The sequence below is a fragment of the Tamandua tetradactyla genome, chromosome 23 (assembly GCF_023851605.1).
Source record: "Tamandua tetradactyla isolate mTamTet1 chromosome 23, mTamTet1.pri, whole genome shotgun sequence".
Taxonomy (NCBI): domain Eukaryota; kingdom Metazoa; phylum Chordata; class Mammalia; order Pilosa; family Myrmecophagidae; genus Tamandua; species Tamandua tetradactyla.
This window is the reverse complement of record NC_135349.1, coordinates 42,325,200-42,347,505: the sequence shown is the minus strand read 5'-3', so window position 1 is coordinate 42,347,505 and position 22,306 is coordinate 42,325,200. Positions and strand designations below refer to the sequence as shown.

At 39.0% G+C, this 22,306-nt stretch overlaps 1 protein-coding gene and 1 pseudogene across 3 annotated transcripts in view; both read right to left on the bottom strand.

The window, feature by feature from the left end:
* Positions 1-22,306, bottom strand: part of PARN (poly(A)-specific ribonuclease) — a 226,455-nt gene that overhangs the window by 71,753 nt on the left and 132,396 nt on the right. The window lies entirely within an intron of this gene.
* On the bottom strand, positions 6,368-10,946 carry LOC143667477 (Krueppel-like factor 3 pseudogene; annotated as a pseudogene).

Genomic DNA, 22,306 nt, shown 5'->3' with positions numbered 1-22,306 from the left:
AAAAATCAGGAGAGAAGAAGATAAGGCTTCTTTGGAAAAGATGGAAGGGATTAAGCAGGTTTTCCTGTTGAGAAGACACCAGCAGGAGGGGGGTGGGGGTGGGGTCGTGAGACCGAGAGCACAGCTGGGGGATATGCTTCTGAGAGAAGGCACAGAACAAAGGAGAGGTGCTAATGTAGACAGCTGAGTGACTCTGGAGGGTGGGAACGGCTTCTGGAAGGTGGCTAATTCTTCAGTGGGGGGAGGGAGGTGTCTCCCATGGGCACCAGGGTTGGAGACTGAGAAGAGAGAACAGCAGAAAAGGCCATGGGGGTAGTTACTGATTAGGACTCAGAGGATTACCAATCTGCCCGATGCTCTTTTTCCACCAAATCATCCTACAAAGCAGGTGGTAACTATTTTTACAGATGAGAAATAAAATGCTGAGAGAGGGTCAGTAACCCACTGAAGGCCACAAGTGCTAGATGGCAGAGCTGGGTCTTCCTGGCAATCTCCCTGATGCCATGCTTTCAATGACTACCCTACCCCTCATAGTGGTCAACAAAGTAGCTGCTCTAAAAATCAATCCAAACAAAAAAGGGCGTTCACAAGTGCTAACATAGCTCCTTAAACGATGTGGAGAAGGTACAAAAGAATTTTATGATGGAGTCAAGTAGGAGAAGTTGGAGTTTAGGGAAAAAATGTTTAGAAGCGAAGAGTTACTTAATAAAAAGAAGGCCTTCTTTTCTTTTTAAGATGAAACTCACAACTTAAAGTAAGGACTGGGAAAAAAATCCATACTTAACAGCCTTGATGAATCTGACAGACAGCTAAAAGACCTAAGCAATTTACAACATTCTTCACACTTTATGTGAGAAAATTAATATTGATATTTCAACTACACAAGAATAATTTAAAGCAAAATCAAAGACCTCCTAGATCTCAGAAAACGCCAGATTCTACATCTCAAGAACACTGAATAAATTTCACTCCAGGGAAGACCAAATAGTAAATGTTTTACTTATGTTATTTTCTAACAGTATCTTTAAAGTCTGCTTACATACAAACCCAAGAGAGTAGAAATAAATCATCATGGTTTATTTTACAAATAAATCAACATGGTTTACAAGTTACTGTGCATCAGGTGCTATATGTATATTTCCTCTAATCCTAATATATTATCCTAGATTGCATCCTATATCCCATGATATCCTAGTATATGATCTTTAATCTCTAATCCCACTTTTACAAAATATCCTCACTTTGAATACCACAAAACAGAGCCTGAACAGGTTAAGTGGTCAGTTGTCACAGAGCTAGGAGGTTGAAAATGGCCAGTACTCAACCCAAATCTCACATAATTTCCCATGCTGGAAGCGCCTTTCAAGTGCAGCATATACTGTGCTTTAGGTTTTAAATTACAGCAGCACCTTTCCTACATGCAACACTGTTTTCTCCTATTTTGTTTCTTTCTCCCTTCTTTTTTTAAATGCTGGTGTCAGCCAGCATTGATTTCACAACCTACTAAATGGGCTCTGACCTGAAGCTCCAAACACACTACATCTCACTGACACACACCACTCATCGCAGCATTTCTGTGCGACAATGTGCTTTGTGTTTACAAGATTAATCAACAAAAAAACTTTCAGGATGCAACCTATTCACCAATCAGAAGCCTGACTGAGTTGTTCTAGTAACTGAACTGCTGGCTGGAGATAATGGTCGGATCTACAGTCAGGAAGAGCCAAAAAGGGTCCTTTAGTCTGGACTAGTTCTTGCCAACAATGCTTCAGGTGTTGGATGCAAAATACACCAAACATAAATATACACCAAGACAATATTTTTGGACTAGTTAACCTTGGCAACTTGTTGAGCTGTTTATGAAGCATTAAACTTGCCACAGCCTCTGTGATAAAGCCCAGGTGCATCACCTATGTTCCACCTCCCATAATCACATATGAGAAAAGCCTGACCAAGCAGCAGGTATTTTAAGATTTGAAGGTTTCAATCATTTAAAGGCTTAAAGTTTGTTTTCCAGGCAGGAAAGGGAGACAGCAATATTTACACTTTTATTAAATGTCTTTCTGTGAATGTTTTGATGTTGTTTTCACTTGATAAAAGAATTTACTTACATCTGATGACTCAACCTATTCATTAAGCAAATGAAACCTAGGAGGAAAGAAAGGGAACAAGAGAAGAGAATGAGAACAACAGGCCCTTATCAGCCAGGCAGTGCCAAGCAGTCTCACCTGCAAGGTGAGTCATCCCCCCTGTAAAGGAGGGTATCCTTTACCAAATGCTGCCTCTCCCAACCTAGTAAGGAAGGAGTCACCGAAATTCCATATACATGGGTCAGCAGGACAACTCTGTCTCTGGTTCTCCCTAACCGATTTTTGCCTCAGGACAGTCTGGAACCACTCAAGGCTCTCATGATGGTGCTAGGATGCCGTCCTGGTCGCTGTTCACCTCCTCCCCACTCCCCACCCCTGCCACCCACCTACAGGTCGTGACATCAATCAAACGTCTGGACACGGCTCCCCAGCTCCTCCAGCACATCCCCCCATGGTCTGTCACCACAAAAAAGGTGTGAATAAATACCAACAAGACTTCCTTTAGAACTTAGGCCAGCCGATTCTCTGCCTTCACACACCCCTCCCTGGCACAGGGCCTGTGTTTTCAATTGTCTGTGAAGAGAGAATAATTTAATAACAAAAGGACTGAAATCTTCTCTTGGGGACTAAAGAGTGCTTTGGGACAATGTAATTGATTTGTTATAATTGCCAATATTTGACTTCAGAAAAGCAGTATACAGAAAGAATCAACTGCCTCCAAAGGGGAAATAAATAAATAATGAGGAAGGTAGTTTATTTTCCACACCAATCTTGCTCTTTGTCTTTGCTGAGACAATGTGCCTGACAATTTATTTCGCTGGTACATTCCAACTGCACGCTACACACTAAAATCTTAACGATTATCAAACATCACAAATGATGGCATGAAACTGCGTGAGAATTATTTTGATTTGATTTGAAAGTCTCATCCTTTCTTTGGCTTTTAACACATTTAACCCACACTTGCACATTTCCTCCCTTTAAATGACCACATTTCATGATTTTAGAAAAGTCTTCCTAAAATTCCATTTCTTTATTTTCTTCCTTGTGAATTTTTATTTCTCTGTTACGGAGGCCACTGGTGCTACCTTCAGAGGCAGCACTCAGATCTGGACTGAGCACAATAAGCTGCCAAAGCAGATGAAGCATTCTGAATGACATTTCTCTCTAAGTCAAACACATGTACACATAGGAGAGAGGGAGAAGGAGAGAAAGGAAGGAGAAGGGCAAGCCAAGGAGAGTATGCTTCTTTCCCCTTTGGTGAGAAAGTGCCTTTAGAAAGTGGCCTCTCTGAAAGTTCAGAGAAGAACCAGTTCTTTGCAGCCCTGCACATGTAAAGAATCTGAAATTCTTTGACAAGATAAAAATGATGAAGATTAAAAAAAAAAAGTGATATTGGCTTCTCTGCTTCAAGTTGTCAATATCTTCAACCAAGTTATTCCAAGCATGCACTTTGTTTTCTACCTCCTAAGGGAAAACGAATGTACATTTTTTGTCTATTTGGACATCTAAGGCAAAAATCAAGCCTTACATTTAAAAACATTTCTATATAAAAATTAATGCAATGACAAATTGTTGTGATATTGCTTACACTTTAAAATTTCTGAAAAATTTTACCATGGAAAATGTATATATATATATAACAAAATAAGCATACCGTTCAGTAGCATTAACTACATTTATAATGTTATGCTACCATAATAACCAACAATTTAAAATATCTCTGAATATTTTATAATATTATATCTTAAAATTCCCAAGCATCCAAGGGCTTCCTACAATGTCAACATACTCAAAACACAAATTAGGAATTTGAAAAACAATTTCTGAAAGTCATGTATCTGTACAGGAGAAAACAATGCCTTCTGATTGATAATGGAAGTTCATGGATTTAAAAAGTAACCTCTAGGGCAGGCCACGGTGGCTCAGCAGGTAAGAATGCTTGCCTGCCAAGCCTGAGGACCGGGGTTCGATTCCCGGTGCCTGCCCATGTAAAAAAATAAATAAATAAATAAATAAAAGGGGAATCTATAAAAAAAAAAAAAAAAAAGTAACCTCTAATTTTTTTCCACAGAAAAATATTATTCTTTAAACCATAACTTTGAAGTCCCAGATCTAATGCCTCTAAAGAGTCATTTTAAATCATATAGTACACTTCTTAGCTCTTGATTATGTTTGTTTAATTAATGAATTTACTTGCCCTGCCTTTGCATGGTATTATTAGCCTATGATTTTAATAAAAAAAAAAATAAGACTCTGATACCAAATTCAAGGGACCCACCTGGGAAGCTACAAAAAAAGTTTTCCAGTGATGAGGTCAACAGGTAAAGGCCCTACCGATAAGGAAAGAATAAGCTCAACTTGCCTGCAAGGCTGCAACTGAATCTGTTCTGTTAAAACTAAATGAGCAGCCTAGGAGGTCCATGGTTTAGACTCTCCTTCTGAAACACACTCAGTGAAAGAGCCCAAAGGTTTGAATTACAAATCAAAGCATTTTGGCTAGTATATGAAAAAGAACGTGTTTTCAGTAATTAATTCCCCTGGAAACTGCTTTGGGAGTCAAACTGCCCAGCGTCCACTTTAAATAATGATATATGAGAACAGAGGAGTATGAGATAGCAAAATGTTGAAAGGCAGGCAGAGCCATGGAAAACAAAAAAAGAAAGCTTGCAGTCAAGGTTATCGTCTAGTCTACTGTGATATGGTCAGCCAGCAGCTGAGAGAGGGCTTTTTGGTAAAGTAGGTAGAAACCCCCACAAAACTCTCAGGTTGCCAGGCAACATTTTGCTGTTTTATTAAAGCAGTAACAAGGAGCCTCCTCAGGCAGGCAGTCTGCTGAAATGCTGAATCATGGTTCTCCCAAGCCTGCTGAGAGGTTGTATCTCAGCTGGTCAGCTCCCCTTGAATTCTCTCCACACAAGCACACTCTTGAGTGGAATGCATCAGGAAGGAGCTACCTGAATGCAGCCCCAAGTCACAGAGAAGGCATAAATTCATGCCAATCAGAGGTGTGTTCTGGCACCAACTCAAGACAGAGTACAGTGGTAATTCGGTGCTTCAAAAAAGGGACAACTGGCAGACCCTGTGCTTGGTTCAGCTTGACGGCCACATGATTTATGAGATTTTTACAAATATGCATAAGAAGAATGATATAGTGGAATGAGGATGCACTCTGAACTCAAACAGTTCTAATACTGACTGCCACTTAACCTCTCTGGGCAACTGTTTTCTCAACTTTGAATTGAGGTGGCTTTCCATATTTCATTTCAGGGAAAGCACCTAAGACTGTAGAGTTGCAACAGTGTGTATGTGGGGAGAGGGGCAGCAGGCTAAAGTTGAAAATTGCTTTTACTCAAAATTACCCTTGAAAAGTTCCTTTTCAAGGTGCCACATTGGAGAACAACATGCATCTCTCAGTAAGTTCAATACAGCCATTCTTTCCTCCAGCACCGAACACTTTGCTGTTTTTTCTATTGCATACCATGGGAAGAAGGCGGCTCACATGTGAAGGCCATGTTATCAAACATGCACACGTGCACCCCTGCTACAAGAGGAATGTGGGAACTGATATTCACGGGGAAAGCAGACCCACACCTCCTTTTCCATCTTCAACTCACTCTGGTGCATATTCACTGAGTGGAGTGACAAGTAAAACCAGTCTTACTACCTTAAAAATAATTTCCCAAAGAGGCAGATTTGAATTCACGCATTATACAATCAGTGCCTTTGAGACTGTCCTCTGCTCACATATACCCGAGCTAGTCCTCTGAAGACAGGGACCATGTCTGGGTCATTCTGCATCACCAGGGAAACTTCTTCAGGACAGAATACCTAACAGAGTAATCTCTTTGCTTCTGAACAGTTCGGTGCTTTGCGTTATAAGGCCCTGAATAACCATGATTTCATTTCCCACAGCCTGGTAGATCAGGGAGGGAAAGTAATTAATTAATTTGTTAATTTAAAACATTTCAATATAAAAATAAAAATAAAGGGGGAAGAGTGAAATGAGACAAAGTGTCAATGGCTGAGAGATTCCAAACAGAGCTGAGAGGTTATCCTGGAGGTTATTCTTACACATTAAGTAGATATCACCTTGTTATTCAAGATGTAATGGAGAGGCTGGAGGGAACTGCCTGAAAATGTAGAGCTGTGTTCCAGTAGCCATGTTTCTTGAGGATGATTGAATAATGATACAGCTTTCACAATGTGACTGTGTGATTGTGAAAACCTTGTGTCTCCTTTTATCTACCTTGTCAACAGACGAGTAGAACATGGAATAAAAATAAATAATGGAATAAATGTTAAAATAAATTTAGTTTGAAATGAGAGTGATCAATGAAAGGGAGGATTAAGGGGTATGGTATGTATAATTTTTTTTTCTGTTGTCTTTTTATTTTTTTTTCTGAATTGATACAAATGTTCTAAGAAATGATCATGATGATGAATATGCAACTATGTGATAATATTGTGAATTACTGATATATATGTTGAACAGAATGATCATATGTTAAGAATGTGTTTCTTTCTTGTCATTTTTTTAATTTAAAAATTAATAAAAAAATTTTTTTAAATGTATATATTATAGAGTAGAACTGCAAAAATTTTTGCAAGAATGATTTAAATGCAACATAAGAATGTGGAGACGTTTCAACTCATCCTCCCCTCACTCTCCCCTTGAGGGTTCCTACCTATTCTCCTTTGATGTTAGAACTACTTAGGAAAGTCTATGAATAACTTCCTTCCATTTAGGCACTTAGTAAATATTAGCTGAATGAATGACCAATTCTCCTTTCCGGTGGCGTGAGAATATCAGAAGGGAGAAGAGACCCCTGCCTTCTCCTCTTGGCTTCAAGGGGATGGACATAACATCTATATAGTGGATAGCTGAGTAGTGTACATTAGTCACTTTGTACTCTAGACTCACAAATGACAGTCACTAGGTTGTTATGAGTTCTTTGTTGTAAGAAGCAATCCTGAAAAGAGCTGATGGGAGTGAGAAAAAGGTAATGCAAAACCTTTTTCTAAAAACAACAACAACAACAACAACAAACAAGCCTATTTCCTTCAGCAAAGGTAGCAGAAATGGATGATCTATCACGTATGAGCAAGGAATGATGAAGACGACCTGAGCTGAAAAATTGTGCTCTAAGAGTTCAAGTAAATCCGTTAACATAACTGCCTGAAAGAGACGGTAATGCTGCTCCCTTTACAGTGGGAAGATGAGAATCCTGTCCTCTAAGCTCACATACTGGTCCTCACTCAATATGTATTTCCTGGCCAAGGTGAAGTGGGCCCCCTGCACACCAGAGGGCTGTGTAAGATCTGAACAGCAGGGGCCACCTCCACTAGAGCTATAGCTAACATTCCTGAGACGATGTCACACACAGCACACACACTGCCAATGCCACAAGCTCCATTAACCTCACTTTATAGAGGAGAAAACTAAAGCTCTGTTAAGTGACCCGTCCAAAGTCTTTCAGCTAGTACAGGAGTAGAAAATGTAATTCAAACCTAGGTATTTCAGTCCTGTTTTGCAAGGATAATGATGTTAAGGGAGACAGACCAAAGCACAAGCCAGCTACTCTGCTAAGCAAATGCCTGTACACAGTTCTCAGAAGTCGTGAACCAAGGGCCAATAACGTGTCTATGTTTCTTCTTCAGTAGACAGACCCACTGACTGTCAGCGAATGTTCTGCCTAAAAGAGAAGAGGCTTAGAGAAGCTCATATCCTTTAACTTAGCAATTACTTTTTAAACAAACCATCCAATGACAACAATCGGAAATGAGGACTTCATTTTTAATGCACAAGGAAGTTCAAAAGTAAAAAATACATATTTTTAAAACCACAGACATAAACTTCCTTATATTACAGATTCATCCAACAAATATTTGCTGATTACTACTTTGTGCCAGGTACTATTTTAGACACTGAAAATACATTTTGCCTGCTTGGGTGGTAGTTATATGGGTGATCCACCTTGAGATATCATTGAGAAGTATATTTGCAGGACATGTACTTTTCTGTATGTATGCTTAACCTCAATTTAAAAATTAAAAACCAAAAATAAAATCTGATCTCATGGAGCTTATTTACATTCCAGTGGTGGGATACAGACACTAAGGAAGTAAAATATACGCGTAGATCGTGCAATGGAAAAAAATAAAGTAGATAGTGCGGGGATGGGGGATTAAATTTTAAATAAACTGGTCAGGGAATGAACGCCTTTACCGACAGGCTTGCTAAATAAAAATATACGACATCAAGTTAAGGTTGAATTTCAGTTAAACGACAAATAATTTTTGTTCTGTACAATATTTGGGACATATTTATGCTAAGTCCACAAAGTTTATTTATCAAAGGTGACATGTGAGCAAAACTCACTCCTAGTGGATTAAAAACTTAATGCAAAAAATAAATCTTAAAAAGTATTAGAATAAAGCTGATGTGGGAAGAGATTTTCTAAATATGACACAAAAGCCAGAAATAATAAAAGAATACACTGATGTAACTACTATGGAAAATGTAAAGTTTTAGTATAGCAAAATAAACTATATTAACAAATACACAACAAACTGGGACAAACATTTGCAAAATACAAAACCCAGGATTATAAAAGAAGTTTCTTCTGTAAAATGAAGGGGAAAAAACAGTGCCGGCATTTCATAGGGTGGTTATGAGGATTTTGGAACACTGTCTAATGTCTAATAATTAACTGCTAGCTAATATTAGAACGATAATAAATATAATAAAGGTATAGTTACCAATCAGTAAGAAAGGCACACAATTCACAAAATAAGATTAATAAACTCCTGAAAGATTATTAAGAAACAGGATCTTCAGAGTTTTCAAGTTTTATCCTTAGGATGCTTATTAATTACAAATGAGGAAAGGTACCTCTACAATATGGAAATCGTGATAATTTTACTAAATTATCAAACATTACATCAGGGATAATGGAATAAACAGACATCGTGTGTCTCTTGGTGTGATGCACTGATAAGAACACTTCATCTATGCAGTGCTCCTGCCAAAACTGTTTAATCTGAATCTTATCGGGAGGCAACCAGATAAATCCCAACTGAAGGACACTGCGAAACAAATGGTCTGAACTCTTCAAAAAAATGTCAATGTTATGAAAGACAAAAACAGGCAGAAGAATTATTTTAGATTAAAGGAGACTAAAAAGCTATGATTACTAAATGGAATACAAGGTTTTTGACTGGATCTTGGATGAAAAAAATAAAAAAACAGATACACCAGTTTTGACATTTTGCCACATTTGTTTTTTGGAGCTTTGGGAAAGATGTTTCTGCCAGTTCTTGGTGGTTGTTCAAAGCTTCAGAGAAGGGATGGAGCCCTGAAGCGTCTTACTCCACCATCTTGATCCTCAAATTGTTGTTTGTTTATTTTTTTTATTTTTTATTTTTTGAATCAAAATTAAAATGTACATGTAAAAAATGAGTTAGATAATGGGAGGGAGGACAGAGAGAGCCAGGAGAGTGGGGAGTTGTGCTGAGGTGGGAGAAGGTGGTATTCAAACTAGCATGTGGCGTTTCCTATGGAGGGCAAGATGGTCAGATCGGGAGAAGCTGCGGTCACAGTCTGGACACTGGAAAGGTTTGATTCCAGTATGTTTTCGAAAATGTCTTATTAGTTCATCAGACCGAGCAAACTTCCATGTGCATCCTTCCCATGTACATCTGTAGGGTTTTTCTCCTGTATGTGTTCTTCTGTGTGCTTTCAAGTGAGAGCTTTTAGTGTAGACTTTGTTGCATCTGTCATAATCGCATTTGTGTATCCTCCGTTTCCTTTGGGTGTCCGGAGATTCCACAGGTAAAGGTCTCTTTCCGGGCTGTACAATAACTGAAGGGTGATTCTCTTGCAACAATGCTTGTGGGGGGGACACTGAGTTCATTAAAGGGGGTGACATTTCTTCAGGATAATAATCTGTCCTCTGTGGTTCAATCCCAGGTTCTATTTTAATTTTTTTCTGTAATATAGGCTTCTCATATGATTCAATTACAGGAACTTGCATACTACTATTTGAATTCTCCATCTCCTCTGACAAGGAGACCATGAGTGGCTGCTGGAGGTGACTGGTGTACATAAACAGGACGGATTGCACCACGACAGGCTGTATGACCGGCAGTATCCCTGGGCTTCGGATTCCATGCCGGGAAAGCGCTGCAGCCATCTCAGGTGGCATGGACAGTGGAACGCCAAAGGGCTGCACTCCAGGTGGAGGGGGCGAGTACTTCTTCACCAGCGGACTAGACGAGGGCATGCTCAGCCCGGGTGAGGCTCTCCCGTGCGACGACTGGAATTTCAGCGAGGAAGGGGAGCTCCCGGCCGAACGGGGCGAGCTCCGCTTGTTCACGGTGAGGTCCACCGGCTCCATCTGTATTCCGTGCGAAAGGCCTTCCGAAGTCTGGAAGAACTTGTCCGGTAACGGTGTGGAGTAAATGACTCCGTACTTATTGGGCTTCATGGGCTCCATGTAATTTGATGGGTAGGACACCGAGATAGGGTCCATGGCCTCTTGCTTAACAGGTACTGGGTCAAACATGAGCATTCTTTTAGTTAAACCTTCTAGGGTGTTCTGGTGTTTGGCTTTGAGAACCGCGGTGCTGAGCGCAGCGGACGATAAATAAAGACCCGCCTCCGGGCTTCCTTAAACCCCACGAATGCAGTAATGTCAGCGCTCCAGTTCGGGCAGCGGCAGCGGCGCGTGCAACAGACGCGGTTCGGCTCGGCGGGCGCTTGCTTTGCGCTCCGGCTCCGGCCCGGCTCCGCGCGGCTCCGTTCCTGGCTCCCCTCTGGCTCCTGGCACCAACTCCGGGCAGTCACATGACGCCGGCGCCGCTCGCTCTGCGAGCCTCCCGAGGCTGGCGGGTAAGTCTGTTTATTTTTTAATATTTTAAAATTATGAAATATAACATATATACAAGAAAGTAATAAATTTCAAAACACTGCAGCAATTAGTTATAGAGCAGAATTCAGAATTTGGTATGGGTTACAGTTCCACAATTTTAGGTGTTTCCTTCTGAATGCTCCAAAACACTGGAGACTTAAAGAAATATCAATATAACGAGTCAGTAGTCTTCAGTAGTCATACTCATTTGTTAAATCCTATCTTCTCTGCTATAACTCTTCCCTTGTTTGATCCTTCTCCCACTCTTTAGGGGTATTTGGGCTATCCCTGTCCAAACTTTTTCATATTGGGAAGGGCTGTTGATAAGATGGGATAGGAGGATGGAGCTAGTTGATGTTCTTAGAGGTTGGCCCCTCTGGGTGGCAGGACATCTGGCCTAGGAACCCTCTGGACATTGTAGGTTTCTGGAAAGTAATCATAGTGCATGAAACTTTTGTAGACTCGCAGAGCCCTGGGTGTTCTTTAGGGTTAACAGAATGGTTTTGGTTGGGTTTTGACTAACTGTGGTAATTAGCTCTATCTAGCTGAAGGTTACGTAAGAGTAGCTTCCAGAATAGTCTCTGGTCTCTATCCTCGAATTGTTTTTAATCTAATCTCTTAATTTCTTTTTGGTTTTTAGATTTTCCTCCTTTTCGTCTTCTATTTCTTTTAAGACATTTTGTATTTATTCAGTCTTGTATTGTTTCTAATTTAATTTTCATTTGCAGAGTGATCTTTTTCTTTTATTTTTAGTTCTTTTTTAAATACTGTCATCAGATTTCTAAGTTTTTAGTGTTTTCATTTATCATTTTCTTAAATTATTTTAGTTCATTTAAAATTATAAAGTATACTCTTTGTTTAGTTTGCTAGCTGCCAGAATGCAATATACCAGAAACAGAATGGCTTTTAAAAGGGGAATTTAATCAGTTGCTAGCTTACAGTTCTAAGGCCGAGAAAATGTCCCAATTAAAACAAGTCTACAGAAATGTCCAATCAAAGGTATCCATCTAGGGAAAGATACCTTGGTTCAAGAAGGTGGATGAAGTTCAGGGTGTCTCTCAAGTGAGAAAGCACCCATGGCGAACACAGTCAGGGCTTCTCTCTCAGCTGGGAGGGTGTCATCTGCTAGCTTTCTCTCCTGGCTTCCAGTTTCATGAAGCTCCCCTGTAGGCGTTTTCCTTATCTCCAAAGGTCACTGGCTCGTGGACTCTCTGCTTTGTGGTGCTGCAGCATTCTCTGCTCTCTCTGAATCTCTTTCATTCTCCAAAATGTTTCCTCTTTTATAGGACTCTAGAAATTTATCAAGACCTACCCAAATGGGTGGAGACATGTTGTCACCTAATCCAGTTTAACAACCACTGTTGATTAAATCACATCTCCAGGGAGATAATCTGATTACAGTTTCAAACATACAGTGTTGAATAGGGATTATTTTATGAAATGAGATTTCGAGTAAAACATGGCTTTTCTAGGGGACATACATCCTTTCAACCCAGTACACTCTTCATCCCTTTTCTAGGTATGTCTTTCCAGCTTGCTTCATTAGCTACGTATGAACTTTGTGATAATGGTATGGAGTTTTCCAGGAAGATGGAGCACCTTTTCAAGAGCCCTGTGGCATGTGGGAGCCAGGCTGGCACCATCAGTGTATTGAAGGAAGATCAGTATGGTTGGAGTGGTTGATGGAAGGGAATAGGAGAGAAGTGAGCCATGAAGCTGAGAAAGATGGGCAGCGTCAGGTCACGCAAAGCCATTAGGCCAAGTTGTAGGTTTTGCTCTTAAGTAGTACCTATTTAGAGGCATATCATTGGCCATGACTCAGCAAATATGGCATTTTATAGTATGTATAATAAATACAGGATGTCCAGCACAGAACCTATAATGATTAACAATTGAATCTATTCATGATGACCTCAGTAACCTTGAGAGGTCAATAAAATTTATTAGAATAAAATTAATGTATGTGTGGTAAATAGTTCATTTTTATATTCTATATTTGCAAAATTACAATACTGCAATTTTGTTTTTAATAAACTATTATTTTATTTAGCTTTAATATTAAAGTTTTACAAATAATTTTTAAGTGCTCATGGAAGAAAACCATTCATTTTAGTTAGGTTGTAAGTTTAAAAATAAAGAAACCCAAAACTAAATGTACAAGATGGCTTCTTTTATCTCTAGTGTCCCCTGGAAGGTCATGTTTGGTAGAAGTGTATGGATAAACAATGTGTCAGAGGCAGTGAGGCAAAGTGGAGAGGGCAGGTGATTTGGGCATTCCGTAGGTCTTATTTTGATTTCTGGGACCTGGCATTTGTGTGATTTTGGCAAGTTACCTGTCAGGGCCCTCTGAGCCAAGGTTTGCTCTTGAAGCTGAAATAGTACTTTGTTTGCACACAGGTCTGTAGCAAGACAGTGAGTCATGCTCTCATGTCTCGTGCTCCCAGAGGCAGTCTCCAACATACACAGTTGCTCCTTTGGAGCAGGCCTCACTGCCGTACTCAGTCCAGGATCTAGCACAGCACTTAGTGTGGGCCAGACACTTCAGAAGCTCTTACATTACCTACAGAATGGAAAATATATGGGTTTTTTTGTTTGTTTGTTTTTTGCCATGGGCAGGCTCTGGGAATTGAACCCAGCCAATTCTTGGCAGGCAAGAATTCTGCCACTGAGCCACCATTGTGCTGCCTTGTTGTCCTGGTTTTTATACATGAAATTACTGGTTTTTAAATTTAAGACTTCCATAAAGAGAAAAAGTCACCTGTTTTTGGATCCTAAAGGGTTTTCAGAATTACTTCAAATGTAGTTTTTAGATACATGGATGCAATGTATTTTGGATACATGGATCACTACTTGAATCTGCTAAACCTGATAGTTCAGGAGGCAGGGGAGAGCCAGACATCTCAACCTCATATTTTGGTCATGATTTCAGCTCACTTATTCAAGATTATGTTATATGTAGTATATTGTTTATTAGCTACACTCTGTGACTAATGTAGGAACTCGTTTGCTGTGTGAACATTTTCCAAGGAATTTTTTTTAATGGACCATCAAATAGAATGTGCCTTGAGATTTTCTCAGCAATGAGAATAGCTTTGTGTTGATCTGCCTAGACCCTCTTACCCTCTTCTCTGTGGACAACAGCATTTATTTCTGAGCCAGCTGTTGAAAGTGCAGGATATAGTCTGTGTCCATAAAACAGGCCAAGTTATCTCATCCTTGGCCTTTAAAAGATAGTGGGACCTTGGACTTATTGCTCTGTGTCAGCTCACTGAGATAAGCAGCTTTCTGTTTTAGGGTTTGCCTTAGTAGTGATTTTTAAACTTTGTTTTAGGTTATTTATTTATTTTTTTTAATTGGTACAGAATTTATTTGCTGTCATGGAAAAGTTTTTTTTTTTATTAATTAAAGAAAAAAAAGAAATTAACACAACATTTAGAAATCATTCCATTCTACATATGCAATCAGTAATTCTTAACATCATTACATAGATGCATGATTATCATTTCTTATTACATTTGCATCGATTTAGGAAAAGAACTAGCAAAACAACAGAAAAAGATATAGAATGTTAATATAGAGAAAAAAATAAAAATAATAATAATAGTAAAAAAAAAGACAAACAAACAGACAAACAAAAAAAAACCCTATAGCTCAGATGCAGCTTCATTCAGTGTAGGTTATTTTTTTAAATGAGGGAAAGCTGATGTACAATTTAAAGGAAATACTTGCATAGATTAGAGATTATAGAAGATTAAGGGTTTATGATCTGATTTTCTGTATTCTTGGCCTCTTTAAAAAGGGGAAATGATCCAGAAACTACCTTTATTGAACAACCCCTTAGTTGGGCTGAATTCAAAACTTTTGACATGGGTGAATATTTTTTTTTCCTCTGTGGTTCAGTTCTTTTCTATGGTTTCTTCTTATTTATATCTGTTTCTTTTTTTTTTATCCTGTCTTTCCTCCTTCCTGGTCGAGCGTAACAGAGAAGTAAGTTTGGCCAGATGAAGAGCATTGTCTGCCTAGGAAGCTTAAGGGCCTTGTCACAGGGTGCTGGTAGCTGGAAGGTGTGCTAGGGATTCGCTCTTAGGAGCCTAAGGGCCCAGGCTTAAAACCCAGGCCCAGGGTGCATGGTCTTTGGAAAAGCAAAATATAAATTTAGAAACCAAGTTCAACTGAGGGTTGTTTTCTTTATTAGTTGTTTTAAATAAGTAATTGTTTTCTTTTTCATTAATCCCACAAATTTTTCCTTCTTACCCTTTGTAACATGTAATTCTATACAAGTATTTCAATATAATTAATTAGATAGCTTTCCTAGCCTTAATTTTCTTTTTCTAGAATTTGTGCAAGTGTTAGAAAAATACAGTTCTGGGTAAGTCAGATATTGTGTAGGTATTGGTTAAAACAGCTACCCTTTGTGGCAGTTCTAAGTTTAGGAGAATGTGTTTTATTCAGTTTTTCTACAATTTTTTGTTGAAATTTGTTGGTGGAACTCATTGCTTCATGCTTGGAAATTGCCCTGATCTTTTCCTTTTTCCTCACAAATTAACACATTCTCTCCAACCGTCTAATGTTTATTCTCTCCTCAGGGCTACAAAGATGCTTGAAATGTCCTGGCAGAAACACTAAGTAGATTGAATTAGTGATTGTTTGGTGTTCTTTACTGAATGAAAACATTTTTACCAGTTGTTTTTGTCTTTGTTTTGTTGGGGCATTTTTGTTTGTTTCCCTGTTTGGGTGAAGATTTAGAACTCTCCCCTGAAAGAAAAATGTTAGGGATATGTTAGCAAAAGTTGAGCCATCACATCTTTGTTTTTGTCCTTTTTTTTTTTTTTTTTTTACTTTATCTTCTTTATTATTATTTTTTAATTAAAAAAAAATTTTTAAACACAACAGAATACAAAAACAAACATTCTTACTATATGATCATTCCATTCTTGGTGTATAATCTGTAACGCACAGTATCATCACATAATTGTATATTCATTACCATGATCATTTCTTAGAACATTTGCATCAATTCAGAAAAAGAAATAAAGAGAAAAAAGAAAAAAACTCATACATACCACACCCCTTACCCCTCCTCTCATTGACTGCTAGTATTTCCATCTACTCAATATATTTTAGCCTTTGTATGCTGGTTTGAAAGGATGTATGTACCCTAGAAAAGCCATGTTTTAATCAAAATCCCATTTCATAAAAGTAGAATAGTCCCTATTCAATACTGTATGTTTGAAACTGTAATCAGATCATCTCCCTGGAGATGTGATTTAATCAAGAGTGGTATTAAACTGGATTAGGTGACAGTAGTCTCCACCCATTTGGGTGGGTCTTGATAAATTTCTTGAGTCGTATAAAAGAGGAAACATTTTGGAGAATAAAGGAGATTCAGAGAGCAGAGCAGAACGACATAGCCATGAGAAGCAGAGTCCACCAGCCAGTGACCTTTGGAGATGAAGAAAGAAAATGTCTCCTGGGGAGCTTCAGGAAACAGGAAGCCAGGAAAAGAAGCTAGCAGATGATGCCCTGTTCGCCATGTGCCCTACCAGCTGAGAGAGGAACCCTGACCGTGTTTACCATGTGCCTTTCCAGATGAGAGAGAAACGCTAAACTTCATAGGGCTTCTTGAACCAAGGTATATTTCCGTGGATGCCTTAGATTAGACATTTCTATAGACTTCTTTTAATTGGGACATTTTCTCGGCCTTGGAACTGTAAACTAGCATCTGATTTAATTTCCCTTTTTAAAAGCCATTCTATTTCTAGTATATTGCATTCCAGCAGCTAGCAAACTAGAACACTTTGTTTCCCCTATTTTTTTTCCTATACCCCTTATCACTCCCTTTCATTGATCACTAGCATTTCAATCTACTAAATTTATTTTAATATTTGTTCCCCCTATTATTTACTTATTTTTAATCTCTGTGTTTTACTCATCTGTCCATACTATCAGTAAAAGGAGCATCAGACAAAAGGTTTTCGCAATCACACAGTTGCATTGCGAAAGCTATGTCATTATGCAGTCATCTCCAAGAAACATGGCTACTGGAACACAGCTCTACATTTTCAGGCAGTTTCCTCCAGCCTTTCTGTTACATCTTAACTAAAAAAGATAACTATTTAACACATAAGAATAACTTCCAGGATAACCTCTCCACTCTGTTTGGAATCTCTCAACCATTGACACTTTATTTTTGTCACATTTCTCTCTTCCCCTTTTTGGTCTAGAAGATTTTCTCAATCCCTTGATGCTGAGTCCCAGCTCATTCCAGGATTTCTGTCCCATGTTGCCAGGATGGTCCACACCCCTGGGAGTCATGTTTCACATAGAGAGGGGGAGGGCAGTGAGTTTGTTTGTCATGTTGGCTGACAGAGGCCACATCTGAGCAATGAAAGAGGTTCTCTGGGAGTGACTCTGAGGCCTAATTTTAAGTAGGCTTAGCCTATCCTTTGCAGGGATAAATTTCATATGAGCAAACCCCAAGATTGAGGGCTTGGCCTATTGCTTTAGTTGGCTCCACTGCTTATGAGAACATCAGGAATTCTCCACATGGGAAAGTCGAATTCTCTCCCTTTCTTGCCATTCCCCCAAGGCGACTTTGCAAATACTTTTTTATTCACTGTTCAAATCCTTCTGGGATTTATCAAGGCATCACTCTGGACAAACCTACAAAGTCTCATGCCCAACTCAAGGTTCCATGTACTTATGGTGTTTAGTTAAATTGTCCACATAAGTTATATTAGGAAATGCACTAGTAAAATTGTAAGTTTTGTACCAAATAAACATTTTTGCTTTAGTCTTACACATGTTAAAGTTTTAAAATATGAATTACCATCTATTTTCAACACACTACAATACTGACATTCCTTTGTTCTTCCTCATTTGTTTTGCATTTTTCAACTCTGATAAATTGTGAAACTCATTTCTTAGGGACAAGATAACATTTTACTATATTCTTCTTTCTCTACTAAAGAACCTCAGTGCCAAAGTGTTTATTCCTTCAAAAATGGGAAAATATATACAGACCTCCTCCACGGGTTGGGAAATGTGCTTATTTATATTAAGCAGGTTTCTACCTGAAACTGTAGCTTCTGCTGGCTTTTTTCTTTCCTCAGCTACAGATCTATAAATCTCTGTCATTTATTTTAATACATTTTCCCCTAATAGCTGTGTATTACAATTAACATAAAAATTAACATGTTTTTCAGTGCTCTTTAGATATTGGTAATATTTGACCAAGTGTTAGAGCTTCATATTTGTAGGTTTTAAATAATAATGAAGAGAAGAGTTCGCCTTCATAATTTGACATCTCTCTTACCTGATAGCTGGGGTTTAGGGTTTAAAATCTACATTCCAAAACATACTTTAACGAGAAAATGGGTTGGTAATTAAGTTCTTTACCATTGGTGATAACATTTAAAAAAATCTATTTATAGCCAGAGAAAAAAAGCTACTGAATAATCATGAAGTAAATCACATTCAATAAATGGGATAAAGCCTTTTCTCCCCCGTCTTTGCACCCCCAGTTCAGTAACTCTGCGTATGGTGGTTTGTTCTTTCTGTGAACAAGCAGGGCCAGCTTAATGATGATGAGTCCCAAGACGCAGGCTCAAAGTCGGAGCTCTCATCAATGAGGTCCAGATCCCACCTCAGGGGCTGGTCAGGCTCTCCCTCCTCTGAGGTCTAACAAATAGGTTGACACATTGTTTATACCTTTTCTTTGGCAGCTTTGCAGGCAAGCCCTGTACCATAAACCAAGCATCTTATCTACTACGGTGCCTTGTAGGAGAGATTCCTTTCTCAGTGGGAAGAGATGTCTTTCCTGAAAGGTCAATGTGAGTGGGTGAAGTCCCTCAAATTAGTTATTTCTCAGAGTAATTTTTTCTTAATTATTTCAGAATAGTCCTATTTATTTATAATTTAGCTTATCATTTGGAAATTTTTCTTATTTTTAGATTTTAATCATTCTGAATTCTGAGAATAATTTTATTCTCATACAAAATAATAAAAAATAATTTTATTACTCTCAGAGAAACTTGTTTCTAAGAATGATTTTAATTCTGTCAGATGTTGGAAATTGTCAGCTTTACATGCTGATTTGCATACATTCAGAAATGATATAAAAATTTCCATTCAGTCTCTGATAACTCACCCTTTAAGCCTATGGTTATGAATGAAATTAATGTAGCATTTTGGTTCAGCCTTGACTAGGATTTTTGAGGTTGAGTTATGGCTAAGCACCAAATTAATTGAATAAAATACTGAGATAGTACCTTCTGAAAGTAAATTTATTTGGTCTTTTCTGCCATCGAATCAACCTTTTGAGTATAACACTTCAGTATACTAATAATAACATATGTAAACGTGTTCATAATTCATAACCTTCCTTTGTAATTTTCAAACAGATTTTTTAAAAAATAGGGCTCTTGACTTCCAGAGAAGATGGCGGCTTAGTAAGACGCGCGGATCTTAGTTCCTCTTCCAGAACAGCTACTAGGGGAGTAGAAACGATACAGAACAGCTCCTGGAGCCACGACAGAGATCAAAAAGACAGCGTACCCCATCCTGGAATGGCTGACTGGCTGAGAGAACCCGCTCCGGTGAGATCGCCGAGGGGCATGGGCTTCCCCGGGCGGGGCGGTAAGCGGCTGGAGTCCCTCCCTTCCTCCTTCCCGGGCCAGCTGGCAGAATTGGGTAGGCGGTCCCATCAAGCCGCAGCGGCTGGCGCCCCTACCACACGCGGCCTCCTGGACCAACTGGGAGAATTGGATCGCAAATCCCCAGGCCGCGGAGAACGGTGACCGGGGGGGTCCCTTCCAAACATGTGACTCCCCGGTCCGGCTGGGAACGGTGCACTCTCCCGGGCCGTGGTGGCTGGTGCCCTCCCGCCACGCTTGGCGCCCCGGGCCGACTAGGAAATTCGGGCGGGCGCTCTCCCGGGCTGCGGCTGCCGGCGGCCCTCCCTGCGTTCGGACCCCCGGGCCGGCTGGCACTCTTCCAAGCTGCTTCGGCTGGCGAACCTCCCCAACGCGAGAGTTTCCAAAGTTAAAGGACCCACAGCACCTTTTATTGGTGGGACCCACAGACAAACATGTGCCACGAGCGCCACCTACTGGGTAGGATAAGAAAAACAAAACCCAGAGATTTCACAGAAAAATCTTTCAACCTGTTGGGTCCAACACCCAGGGAAATTTGACTAAATGCCCAGATGCCAGCAGAAGATAACGGATCACGCTCAGAAAATTGAAAATATGGCCCAGTCAAAGGAACAAACCAATAGTTCAAATGAGATACAGGAGCTGAGACAACTAATGCTGAATATACGAACAGAAATGGAAAACCTCTTCAAAAACGAAATTGATAAATTGAGGGAGGACATGAAGAAGACATGGGCTGAACAAAAAGAAGAATTGGAAAAACTGAAAAAACAAATCACAGAACTTATGGAAGTGAAGGATAAAGTAGAAAAGATGGAAAAAACAATGGATACCTACAATGATAGATTTAAAGAGACAGAAGATAGAATTAGTGATTTGGAGGATGGAACACCTGAATTCCAAAAAGAAACAGAAACTATCGGGAAAAGAAGGGAAAAATTTGAACAGGGTATCAGGGAACTCAAGGACAATATGAAGCGCACAAATATATGTGTTGTGGGTGTCCCAGAAGGAGAAGAGAAGGGAAAAGGAGGAGAAAAACTAATGGAAGAAATTATCACTGAAAATTTCCCAACTCTTATGAAAGACCTAAAATTACAGATCCAAGAAGTGCAGCGCACCCCAAAGAGATTAGACCCAAATAGGCGTTCTCCAAGACACTTACTAGTTAGAATGTCAGAGGTCAAAGAGAAAGAGAGGATCTTGAACGCAGCAAAACAATCCATCACATACAAGGGAAACCCAATAAGACTATGTGTACATTTCTCAGCAGAAACCATGGAAGCTAGAAGATAGTGGGATGATATATTTAAATTACTAAAAGAGAAAAACTGCCAACCAAGACTCCTATATCCAGCAAAATTGTCCTTCAAAAATGAGGGAGAAATTAAAACATTCTCAGACAAAAAGTCACTGAGAGAATTTGTGGCCAAGAGACCAGCTCTGCAAGAAATACTAAAGGGAGCACTAGAGTCAGATACAAAAAGACAGAAGAGAGAGGTATGGAGAAGAGTGTAGAAAGAAGGAAGAGTGTATATGTATCAGATATGATACATATAATACAAAAGACAAAATGGTAGAGGAAAATATTATCCAAACAGTAATAACACTAAATGTTAATGGACTGAATTCCCCAATCAAAAGACACAGACTGGCAGAATGGATTAAAAAACAGAATCCTTCCATATGCTGTCTACAGGAAACCCATCTTAGACCCAAAGATAAACATAGGTTGAAAGTGAAAGGTTGGGAAAAGATATTTCATGAAAATAACAACCAGAAAAGAGCAGGAGTGGCTATTCTAATATCCAACAAATTAGACTTCAAATGTAAAACAGTTAAAAGAGACAAAGAAGGACACTATATACTAATAAAAGGAACAATTAAACAAGAAGACATAACAATCATAAATATTTATGCACCGAACCAGAATGCCCCTAAATAGGTGAGGAATACACTGCAAACACTGAAAAGGGAAATAGACACATCTACCATAATAGTTGGAGACTTCAATTCACCACTGTCATCAATGGACAGAACATCTAGACAGAGGATCAATAAAGAAATAGAGAATCTGAATATTACTATAAATGAGCTAGACTTAACAGACATTTATAGGACATTACATCCCACAACAGCAGGATACACCTTTTTCTCAAGTGCTCATGGATCATTCTCAAAGATAGACCATATGCTGGGTCACAAAGCAAGTCTTAACAAATTTAAAAAGATTGAAATCATACAACAACACTTTCTCGGATCATAAAGGAATGAAGTTGGAAATCAATAATAGGCAGCATGCCAGAAAATTCACAAATACGTGGAGGCTCAACAACACACTCTTAAACAACAAGTGGGTCAAAGAAGAAATTGCAAGAGAAATTAGTAAATACCTTCAGGCGAATGAAAATGAAAACACAACATATCAAAACTTATGGGACACAGCAAAGGCAGTGCTAAGAGGGAAATTTATTGCCCTAAATGCCTATATCAGAAAAGAAGAAAAGGCAAAAATGCAGGAATTAACTGTCCACTTGGAAGAACTGGAGAAAGAACAGCAAACTAATCCCAAAGCAAGCAAAAGGAAAGAAATAACAAAGATTAGAGCAGAAATAAATGAAATTGAAAACATGAAAACAACAGAGAAAAT